General features: G+C 42.9%; 1 long non-coding RNA gene across 1 annotated transcript; it reads right to left on the bottom strand.

Moving 5' to 3' along the window:
• Nucleotides 1–8,391: 8,391 nt before the first annotated feature.
• LOC115153044 (uncharacterized) lies at nt 8,392–9,496 on the bottom strand. The gene is made up of 2 exons (XR_003867629.1): nt 9,272–9,496; nt 8,392–9,164 (listed from the first exon to the last, which is right to left on the bottom strand). It is a non-coding gene; the product is annotated as an uncharacterized LOC115153044 (long non-coding RNA).
• Nucleotides 9,497–12,181: the final 2,685 nt, after the last annotated feature.

The raw sequence follows: 12,181 nt of genomic DNA, 5'->3' as shown, positions 1-12,181 counted from the left end.
TGTGGGTGAAGCTCTTAGTTTGGGATTGGGTGGGGGGGACACTAGATGAACTGCTACAAAAAAGACCCACTAGAGCTAAAGAACACTCTGTGATGTTCACCACCACATATACGTTGAACTCTCGAAAAGTGGGAGATGTTGTCAAGAAACACTGGCATGTTTTATCATCGGACCCAGCTTTGCCAGCTGAATTTAAGAATCCACCACTAATTGTATATAGGAGAGGTCGCAATTTACGCGATAAATGGCTCCATGCCAACTGAAAAAAAAGAAAATCAGCCAGGCTCTTTTACGCCCTCTTCGGAATGGTAGCTATAAATGCAGAGGTTGCGCACAGTGCAACAATATGATGGAGTGTGAATATTTCTGCCACCCACATACGGGAAAACGGTTCCAAATAAATGACATTATTACCTGCTACCCCCCCCCCCCCCCCATAAAAGTTCAATCAGGAGAAACGACAGGGATTATCCAGTCGCAAAACATTTTAATGACCTGAAACATGACATTTCTAACTTTAGATTTTGTGGCATAGAGAAAGTTAATATATCAGACAGGGGGTGTGATATAAATAATACTCTGAGCAAAATATAATGTTTTGGGATTTTCACCCTCCAGACAGAAATGCCTATATGTTATGTTGTAAATGTGAGTATTAATTATGCCCCCATTTCAGATTACTCTGATGTTTTTCTTGCGCTGTACCCAATGATTTATGAAAACTTGCTTGGTAGGTCGATGTCCTCATTGTGGTTTTACAGACGTGTTTAATACGTTTTATGTACACACTTTCTTTGAATATTTATGACAAGCATATTGTTATATTTGGTAGCACTTATTTGTTTTCCCTCGACTCCAACCACATTCGACGAGTGGAACGGATGTGGGTGGGGCTATGTCTACATAAGGGTGCTAATTAAAAATGCCCACAAAAGGTTTGACGAAGGCCGTGAGGCCGATGCATGAAGCTTAATAAAGAGCAGTGTTACTATCAAGAGCAGTGTGCGTTTTTTAAAAAATTTTCTCATCTTATTCAACTGTTACCATGCACCTGCCAAAAGTGCCTTTTGAATTTTGAAATGTGGAAGTTGAAACGGTGCTGGAATAATGGAGGCAGCTCCTGTTTTCTTTGTGACTTGCTGTAACTCTCTGTGGTTCAAGAGTTGTTTAGTGGTCTGAAAATGTTGGAGACATTAACTTGCTTGACCATGCTGTAGGTCATGTAACTGTCTGTTACTGTACATGCAATATGCTTTGTGGGCTTCACTGGACAGAGGTTGCTATCCGGTTTTGTGATAAAAACAAAGGTGTGGTTGAATTTATTCTGCCACTGTGTCTTATTGTCTCGGCCTTCAGACTTATATATCACGGTCGCAAGGCATATGCGTTAACAGGTTATAGAGCAAACAATGCAATTATCACAACACATAGGTTGTAATATGTATTTTTTGAGGGGTGGGGGGGTCTTGGCTTCCCCAGTGATTTTTAACCGCTAATGACGCTAATTGAAATCCTTTCAACGGAGCATTTAGTCGTCTTTTGTAATCCGTGATGATATTAATTTAGCTGCTTGAAATTATGGCAATACTTTACCTAAAGCCTATGGTAATGATTTATTATTTGTTACAAGCATGTATGAGTTATAATGTCTTATATAGCCTTATAATAAGTTGTCTCTATGTATGACATTTTCTACTGACTCAAAATAGTTGATATTTAGTTTAGATCATTATGAAATTATAATAAAGGGTAATACATGCTTAAGACAAGTCTTACAATGCATAATAGCAGCATCATAATGCATTACTGGCAAGTGTTACTCAAATGACTCCTAATTTTGCAGCAATTTTTCAAGAAGTCTCATAGCCTGTGCTGGGTTTTTGGCTGTGACATTGTTGTCCATCTCTTTTTAATTCAGATGACCACCTTGGACCGATTTTTCGCCTATATTTGCTATGCCCTTATAAACACAGGAAGCTGGAGAGCTGTAGAATAGAGTGGACTGAGACATATTTGTGTGAGACTTATTCAATTGGCACAGCACAGGCTCAAATACATAATAGAACAAATATTTTTTGAAAAAATATATTGAGAATCAAATATAAAATGTATTAACATTTTAAAAAGTCTTTTCACCCTTACAATAATTTCCAGATATTGTTTTAAACAGAGGTTGCATGAAAGTACATGAAGGATTACTTGTCGTATACTGTTCAAACGTATTATTAAGTTATGAGTAATGGTTACGAAATCACCAAATTGAACAATGTCTGTGGTACTAACAGTACTTCCATTCATTTCACTTGCAGCGTTGGCCCCCTCTGTCAGACACTGACAAAAAAATAGGCCTACACCAAACAATGCATATTGAGCAGCCCATTCACATTTTTCTTGTTTGTAGTCTTCAGGTCTGGGGCTAATGTATAGTTCTATAACGACGAAAGTTAGTTATTTGCAATCCCTTGTTCGAAAAGAAAACATTGGTACCAAATATGCAGCTGTAAGTGGTGCGGTAGTCCGTGTACATTTCCGTGTGTGAGCATGCATTTGTTTTCTCATGTCTTGCATGACCATAATGGGAACGAAAAAGCATATGCATGCTAGCACACGGAAGAGTATCGCTCGAGTCCAACAAAATGGAATTGTAACGGTTCTGTAACCACAGACGCTGGGAGGCGGGAAGCAAGTACAGGGTGAGGATTTAATAATAAATAGACATGAAACTAAACAAGAACAGCGTCTGCACAAGAGAAACAAAACAACATCAATGCAGACACCGGGATGAAACTGAGGAAGTGACAGATATAGGGGAGGCAATCAATGACATGATGGAGTCCAGGTGAGTTCGATGAAGCGCTGGTGCGCGTAACGATGGTGACAGGTGTGTGTAATGATGAGCAGCCTGGCGGCCTCGAGCACCGGAGAGGTGTAGCGGGAGCAGACGTGACAGGAATATAACGTTGCGAATAATGTTCGGAACGTCTAAAGACCTGCATCACTATACTTTTAACTTTGTCATTTCTAAAAGGACATATATGGTTGTTTTTGGAGCCTTTTGTTCATTTTTATCCATGTCCCATACTGCAGAACGAGCAATGAGGAAGTCATTTCCTGGTGGGGTAAGTTTCACAAAACAAAAAGTGAAATCTAAGAAAAATAAGTGTCTGGACACTTCTATAACATTCCATTTACATTAAAAAAAAAAGATAGATTTGGTTAAAAAAAGTGAACTTTCCTTTAAATCTCATGAGCCAAATTCAATATGGAAGGTTTGTCATTTGAGTGTAGTACCACTACTATCCACTGGAGGGGAGCAAAGCTGTACTCATTTGAAGCACAGGTTCCAGGTGCTTCCAATGGTATCTGGTTGATACGGTCAGATATAGTTTGATAAAATCGAACAAAAACTGAAATAAAAACAGCTTAGTCCTCGAAATCGGACACCAGTCAGCTCATGGGCTTATTAAAGGCATTTTGTTATCACACTGGATGTTACGAATTCCCTGCCAGTGACTTTAACACAATCTCACAGCCCTCTCTCAGAGACACAAACATTCAGACTTTCTGACTCTTCAGTAGGCACCCCTCCCCCGGCAGGAGCCTAGCATGCTAGGGGGTCATAAACTGGCCCTTCACGTCTATGACACTGGCCACTGGTTTGTCGCTAGGGGCTATTCCCAGGGGTCCAGTCATGGGTTCATCAGCCTGGCTCTGCAGGTCACATTCTTCTTGCAGTCTCCTCCAAGCAGAGAGAGAGAGAGCAGCAAGCTCACCTCTGTCCTGGACAGCAACATCTCAATTTTATCTCTGGGCCAATGGTAGGCATGTTTAAAACCACTACCATTCCCATAATTTCCATACAATGTCTTTTGTATGTCAATAAAGTATCCTTGTGTGTAACTCTGTGAGGTTGCCTCATTCCCCTCTTACCAGGGGAGGTGCTAGCGGGTCACAGATCAGCTCAAATGGACACTGCACAATGCACAATGCACACTCAGAGGTGTCTGATACTGACCTAAGCCTAAACCGATTCCTCCTATACTGCTGTGTAAATCCACCAGATCATGACGTAGGACGCTACATCTTAGGCCAATCTACCACCATCCAGCTGAAACAACTCCAGCTTTTTTGTATTTGAATGTGAGACATGAATTTACAATGACTATGCTAGTATCCATCAAATGGTCTACCTGATACTGTGTTTTAGGATGGGGTAAATATCATGGTATAGGCTACACAGAACAGTACTTTCCCAGCCATTCATTTCAGACATGAAGTTTATTAATTCTGAAATGGACATTTCCTGTTTTGATGTAATAGCTGATATTGCTCATGGGGCACCTTTCTTCATTAGAGGCTGTAGACCAGCATTCCCCACACACTGCCCTAGTTCTCTACCTGAGAGACTGTGATACCAACGAATACCCATCAAACTTTATTCTAGATCTGGCTGAATATGTTTTGACGTAGAACTATGTGTGACCCGTTACAGAAAGCTGGCCATGTGACACACGTTACTACTTCACAGGAGAGGCATTTGAACGTATTTTCATCAATATGCGTTTTTTTTGCAGAAATGCCTTCTTGAACATGTGAACTTTCATGTGCCTTAATAAAAACTCGTATGTAACCTATAAATAAAATGTGAAATTACAAAGTTGTTTAGACATGGAGAAAATACCAAATCTTGCCTAGCTATGATTGGTTTAGATAATGAGGGGCTGGGATATTCATGAGAAAAAGAGTCCGTATCGTCACCCAAGGCTTCTCTGTCAAAGGGCACATCCTGCTCTCTGCTACCGCGGATATTTGAAAGATCCATTTACTAATATTTTCATCATCGACTACATGCAAAGTGCAGCTACAGCTTTCAATACCAGTGTTGTCCTGAATACAGCTGCTGGTATCTTATCGACACAGCTCTGTCTTCTGTGACTAAATCAGTCTGGACTGGTTGAAGCCGAGTGGGAAGGATTGTTTATAAAGTGTTTCAGTCTGCCGTGAATCATCGTAATCCATACACCGGTAAGAGTCTACAGTTAAAATGCCAAGATAGCTACATGTACAGTTGAAGTCAGAAGTTTACATATACCTTAGCCAAATACATTTAAACTCAGTTTTTCACAATTCCTGACATTTAATCCTAGTAAAAATTCCCTGTCTTAGGTCAGTTAGGATCACCACTTTATTTTAAGAATGTGAAATGTCAGAATAATAGTAGAGAGAGAGAATCATTTTTTTCAGCTTTTATTTCTTTTATCACATTCCCAGTGGGTCAGAAGTTTACATACACTCAATTAGTATTTGGTAGCATTGCCTTTAAATTGTTTAACTTGGGTCAAACGTTTCGGGTAGCCTTCCACAAGCTTCCCACAATAAATTGGGTGAATTTTGGCCCATTCCTCCTGACAGAGCTGGTGTAACTGAGTCAGGTTTGTAGGCCTCCTTGCTCGCACATGCTTTTTCAGTTCTGCCCACAAATCTTCTATAGGATTGAGGTCAGGGCTTTGTGATGGCCACTCCAATACCTTGACTTTGTCCTTAAGCCATTTTGCCACAACTTTGGAAGTATGCTTGGGTTCATTGTCAATTTGGTAGACCCATTTGCGACCAAGCTTTAACTTCCTGACTGATGTCTTGAGATTTTGCTTCAATATATCCACGTCATTTTCCGGCCTCATGATGCCATCTATTTTGTGAAGTGCACCAGTCCCTCCTGCAGCAAAGCACCCCCACAACGTGATGCTGCCACCCCCGTGCTTCACGGTTGGGATGGTGTTCTTCGGCTTGCAAGCCTCCCCCTTTTTCCTCCAAACATAACAATGGTCATTATGGCCAAACAGTTCTATTTTTGTTTCATCAGACCAGAGGACATTTCTCCAAAAAGTACGATCTTTGTCTCCATGTGCAGTTGCAAACTGTAGTCTGGCTTTTTTATGGCGGTTTTGGAGCAATGGCTTCTTCCTCGCTGAGCGGCAAGGCATTGTGTCGAGGCACAGATCTGGGGAAGGGTACCAAAACATTTCTGCAGCATTGAAGGTCCCCAAGAACACAGTGGCCTCCATCATTCTTAAATGGAAGAAGTTTGAAACCGCCAAGAGTCTTCCTAGAACTGGCCACCCGACCAAACTGAGCAATTGGGGGAGAAGGGCCTTGGGCAGGGACGTGACCAAGAATCCGGTGGTCACTCTGACAGAGCTCCAGAGTTCCTCTGTGGAGATGGGAGAACCTTCCAAAAGGACAACCATCTCCGTAGCACTCAACCAGTCAGGCCTTAATAGTAGAGTGGCAAGACAGAAGCCACTCCTCAGTAAAAGACGCATGACTGCCCACTTGGAGTTTGCCTAAAGGACTCTGAGACCATAAGAGACAAGAAACCAAGATTGAACTCTTTGGCCTGAATGCCAAGTGTCACATCTGGAGGAAATCTGGCACCATCTCTACGGTGAAGCATGGTGGTGGCAGCATCATGCTTGGGGATCTTTTTCAGCAGCAGGGACTGGGAGACTAGTCATGATCGAAGGAAAGATAAATGGAGCAAAGTACTGTACAGCGAGATCCTTGATGAAAACCTACTCCAGAGCGCTCAGGACCTCAGACTGGGGTGAAAGTTTTCCTTCCGACAGGACGGAGCATTGAAGGTCCCCAAGAACACAGTGGCCTCCCTCATTCTTAAATGGAAGAAGTTTGGAACCACCAAGACTTCCTAGAGCTGGCCGCCAAGCCAAACTGAGCAATCGGGGGAGAAGGGCCTTGGTCAGGAAGTTGACCAAGAACCCGATGGTCACTCTGACTGAGCTCCAGAGTTCCTCTGTGGAGATGGGAGAACCTTCCAGAAGGACAACCATCACTGCAGCACTCCACCAATCAATCAATCAATCTATCTATCAAATGTATTTATAAAGCCCTTTTTACATCAGCAGATGTCACAAAGTGCTATACAGAAACCCAGCCTAAAACCCCAAACAGCAAGCAATGCAAATGTAGAAGCACGGTGGCTAGGAAAAACTCCCTAGAAAGGCGGGAACCTAGGAAGAAACCTAGAGAGGAACCAGGCCTCTTCTGGCTGTGCCGGGTGGAGATTATAACAGTACATGGCCAAGATGTTCAAACGTTCATAGATGACCAGCAGGGTCAAATAATAATAATCACAGTGGTTGTAGAGGGTGCAATAGGTCAGCACCTCATGTCAGTTGGTTTTTCATAGCCAATCATTCAGAGTTAGAGACAGCAGGTGCAGTAGAGAGAGAGAATCAAAAACAGCAGGTCCGGGACAGGTAGCACGTCCGGTGAATAGGTCAGGGTTCCAGTTGCAGGACAGTTGAAACTAGAGCAGCAGCATGATCAGGTGGACTGGGGACAGCAAGGAGTCATCATGCCAGGTAGTCCTGAGGCATTGTCCTAGGGCTCAGGTCCTCCGAGAGAAGCGAGAAAAGAGAGAAAGTTAGAGGGAACATACTTTAATTCACACAGGACATCGAATAAGACAGGAGAAATACTCCAGATATAACAAACTGATCCTAGCTCCCCGACACAAACTATTGCAGCATAAATACTGGAGGCTGAAACAGGAGGGGTCAGGAGAAACTGTGGCCCCGTCCGACGATACCCCCGGACAGGGCCAACCAGGCAGGATATAACCCCATCCACTTTGCCCAAGCACAGCCCCCACACCACTAGAGGGATATATTCAAACCCCCAACTTACTACCCTGAGATAAGGCCGAGCATAGCCCACAAAGATCTCCCCCACGGCACGAACCCGAGGCCTTTATGGTAGAGTGGCCAGATGAAAGCCACTCCTCGGTAAAAGGCATATGACAGCCCGCTTGGAGTTGCCAAAAGGCACCTAAAGGACTCTCAGACCATGAGAAACAAGATTCTCTGGTCTGATTAAACAAAGATTGAACTCTTTGGCCTGAATGCCAAGCGTCATCCCTATGGTGAAGCATGCTGTGGGGATGAAGCATGCTGTGGGGATGATTTTCAGGGGCCGGGACTGGGAGACTAGTCAGGATCAAAGGAAAGGTGAACGAAGCAAAGTACAGAGATCCTTGAGGAAAACCTGTTCCAGAGTGAGTGCTCAAGGTTCACCTTCCAACTGGACAACGACCCTAAGCACACAGCCAAGACAACGCAGCAGTGGCTTCGGGACAAGTCTCTGAATGTCCTTGAGTGGCCCAGCCAGAGCCCGGACTTGAACCCGATCAAACATCTTTGGAGAGACCTGAAAATAGCTGTCTAGCGACGCTTCCCATCCAACCTGACAGAGCTTGAGAGGATCTGCAGAAAAGAATGGGATTAACTCCCCAAATACAGGTGTGCCAAGCTTGTAGCGTCATAAACAAGAAGACTCAAGGCTTTAATAGATGCAAAAGGTGCTTCAACAAAGTACTGAGTAAAAGCATGAGCATAATTTTATTTCTAACTTTATTTTTTAAAACATTATCGGTTGATCAGATTAGAGCCAAAGCAATGTAGCAGTTACTGGAATAACTCAACATAAATTAAGCATGGGAAACATACAAGACATGAAATAATACATTTTATTTTCATTCACAATAACTGACATAACTGGACCTCTTGTGATTGCCAAATCAACAGAGTTGATTGGAATTTGTTTCAGTGCACCTCATACAAACAAAAGACAGTAAAAACATTATCACAAAATAAAAAACATCCATAAAAGCATTCGTATTTTATCAATACTCTAGATCTCGAGGGCCTCTGTACATACTGGTGACAAGTGTTAACCAGAATAGTATTGTCCTCACTAAAGTGCCAGTCAAAGAAAGCTACTAGACTATTGAGACACAGACGCAGCCACAGTGTGTGTCCTCAAGGTGAGGAGGTGTTGAAGGTGCCCCCCGGTGGTTGGCAGGAGGCAAAGATGTCCTTGCGGGCGAACATGATGACCTCGCTCAGTTTTCATAGTAGCAGGAACTGCAGGAAGTCGACCCATCATGGCTTGGAGCTCTGGGTGCTGCCGCTGGTACAAGGCATGCTCCACCTTCAACTCCTCCTGTAACACACATGTCAGGTCATGTTGGAAACTTAGGGGTTAGTGGTTTATGTGTGTGTACCTGTGTATGTGTGTACTTGGGGTAGGACCAGTAAGAGCCTCATGTTGACAGAGAGCCCACCTGCACTCGGGTAGCCAGGTGCCTGAACAGGATATGACGACAAAGAGAGAAAGAGATGAATGGAGCACTGGTGTCTTGTATGTAAATTACATTTGCTTGATTTATTGTTTAAGTAGAGTGACGTCTTACCCGTCAGGTAGGAAGTAGCAGTGCCAACACTGCCAAGTGCCTGGAATGTCCTCCAACTGAATCCACTGTCCTCTCCACCCCAAACACCTCCACCACCATCTGCTGTCTGCACCCTAGATCCCTCTGAAGACAGATAGACCTGGGTGTTGCCGCAGGTAATACGCATGCTCCGCCATCAACTCCTCCTATAACATACACATACACACAAGTCAGGTCATGTTGGAAACTTAGGGGTTACATCAAAATAAAGCTTAACTTGTTGTTAATTCAGCCAAGGTGTCAGATTTCAAAAAGGCTTTACGGCGAAAGCAAACCATGCGATTATCTGAGGACAGCGTCCAGCACACAAATGCATAACAAATCATTTTCAACCAGGGAGTTGCGACACGAAAGTCAGAAATAGCGATATAATATATGCCTTACCTTTGAAGATCTTCTTCGGTTGGCACTCCAAAATGTCCCAGTTACATTACAAATGGTCCTTTTGCTCGATAAATTCCTTCTTTATATCCATAAAAACTCAGTTTAGCTGGCGCGCTTCAGTCAATAATCCACTCGGTTTCCCTCCTTCAAAATGCATACAAAATGAATCCTAAACGTTACCAATAAACTTATCCAAACAAGTCAATCAATGTTTATAATCAAACCTTAGATACCCTAATACGCAAATAAACAAAATTTAAGAAGGAGAATCATTATTGTCTTTACCGGATATAAACAAAGAGAACGCGCTCTCTCGGCCATGCGCTTGGAAACACTACAGCCAAAACGGGAGCCACTTAGAAAAACTACAACTTCTCCCTCATTTTTCCAAAAACCAGCCTGAAACTCTTTCTAAAGACTGACATCTAGTGGAAGCCCTAGGAACTGCAATCGGGGACGATTTTGCCCTATTATAAAAGTGCCAGGCATTGAAATCAGTGGTATGCTGAATATTTTTTTTTTCTTTTCGGTTTGTCCTCGGGGTTTCGCCTGCCATTTTAGTTCTGTTATACTCACAGACATTATTTTAACAGTTTTAGAAATTTTAGAGTGTTTTCTATCCAAATCTACCAATTATATGCATATCCTAGCTTCTGGGCCTGAGTAGCACTTTTCATCCGGACGTCAAAATACCGCCCCGTATCCCAAATTAGTTAATAGTGTGTGTGTACCTGTGTATTTGGGGTGGGAGCAGCAGGAGCTTCATGTTGAGGGGAGAGTCCACCTGCACTCGGCTAGCAACGTACCTTAACAGGATATGACATCACAAGCAGAAGTGATGTCCACTTACCCATCAGGTAGGAAGTAACAGTGCCAACACTGTCAAGTGGCTGGGATGTCCTCCACTGAATTCACTGTCCTCTCCACGCCAAACACCTCCACCACCATCTGCTGTCTGCACCCCAGATCCCTCTAACCATATATAGACCACACATTAACCACACAACATGGTCAATTATAGACGGTCAAATCAAACACAAACTTCAAAGAACAGTGAATTTGTAGCTAGGCAATAACGTTAGCTAGCTAGCGTGTCTAGCCACAAACAGTTGTGGTGATTTGGCCACAAACACAAATTACACTCACTTGAGACTGTGTGGGTAGCTAGCTGCCCTAACGGTAACGTTAGCTTATGTTAACTACACTAGGAACAAAATCAAAACGCACCCTCCCCTTTCCCGCCTACCTTGATTGACAGTGCTTGTTTTCCAATATCTGAAACGAAAAAGGTAGCTTTCTGTCAATTTTGATCAACTTGAAATAACATAAAACGAATAATGAGTGGCGAATCACTATCCGTCATCCTGGTTAATGTAGGATAGCCATTGTCTAGAAGGTACACGGACCCTGCCGGCCTAGTCTAGGATCAGATGGGGCCATTAGTGGAATATTGGTGATGTTTTAAAGGGTGTAGAGTTAGTTGGTAGGGCAACTAACTCTACACTGGACTCACACTTATGTACCGTAGGTGGCGGTGTATGCACCTTTCAATTTAAAGAAGAAGAAGCAGACAAAGAATTTTAGAACTAGATCAACATGGACCACTACAGTCTGTCGTTTCAAAGGGAAACAAATGAGCCATAGTGGGCAGAACAAGCAAGGAGGTGGGCAGAGCCAAGCACGAGCAAACAAGATTCTAGCATGCATTTGCATAGTTCCGTTGTGGAATGCCTACTTTGTAAAGTGCGCGTGTGCAATAACAACTCAATTCGCCTTTGCACTCCTTTTTTTTCCTTTGGCAAAGGGTAAAGTCTACAAAACTTTGTCCACTCTGTTTGTAACAGATTGTTGTTTTGGGAACAGAAAACTATTTTGAAATAAAATGTTTCATCGATGAGTAACTTAGCAGAATGTCGGCCAAAATCCATCTCTTCCATCTTCTCCCACTGCCGGTGTTGTGCCAAAAATCTCCCCCCTGACAGAATTCTCTCCCCCCCTTCTAATTTCCATAATTTGTGGCTAGAGTCAAATACTTTGTGGCAAACATCAGAGTCAAATACTTTCTATAGAACAAACTTCACATCAGGATAGGCAAGCGAAATTAATAATACATGTATGTGTTACATTAAACATAGAGGAGGGAGTAAAATGTTGTCAAGCAATAAACATTTCAGAGCAACTATGGCTAAATTATTATTCTTACACTTTCAAAAAAACTAGTTGAATAAGACATAGGAGAGATGACGAATTTTGGCAAAGAGATTTATTTATAGACTAATACAAAATCAGCAGCGGATTTAAGTACGGGCGACATGGGCAGCCGCCCAGGGCGGCATCTTGCCGGGGGCGCCCCCGGGTGCAGGCGGGGCAGGCGCCATACAAGCTAGAACAGCCACATACACTTGAAACAAATAGACAAACCGAAAACTGCAGACAAAAAGTCTTTCTGCTACTAAGATCAGTGAAATGTAGGCTAAACTGACAACA

This window comes from Salmo trutta, chromosome 18 (assembly GCF_901001165.1).
Source record: "Salmo trutta chromosome 18, fSalTru1.1, whole genome shotgun sequence".
Lineage (NCBI taxonomy): Eukaryota > Metazoa > Chordata > Actinopteri > Salmoniformes > Salmonidae > Salmo > Salmo trutta.
The sequence above is the reverse complement of the archived record's forward strand: the minus strand, read 5'-3'. Positions and strand labels throughout refer to the sequence as shown.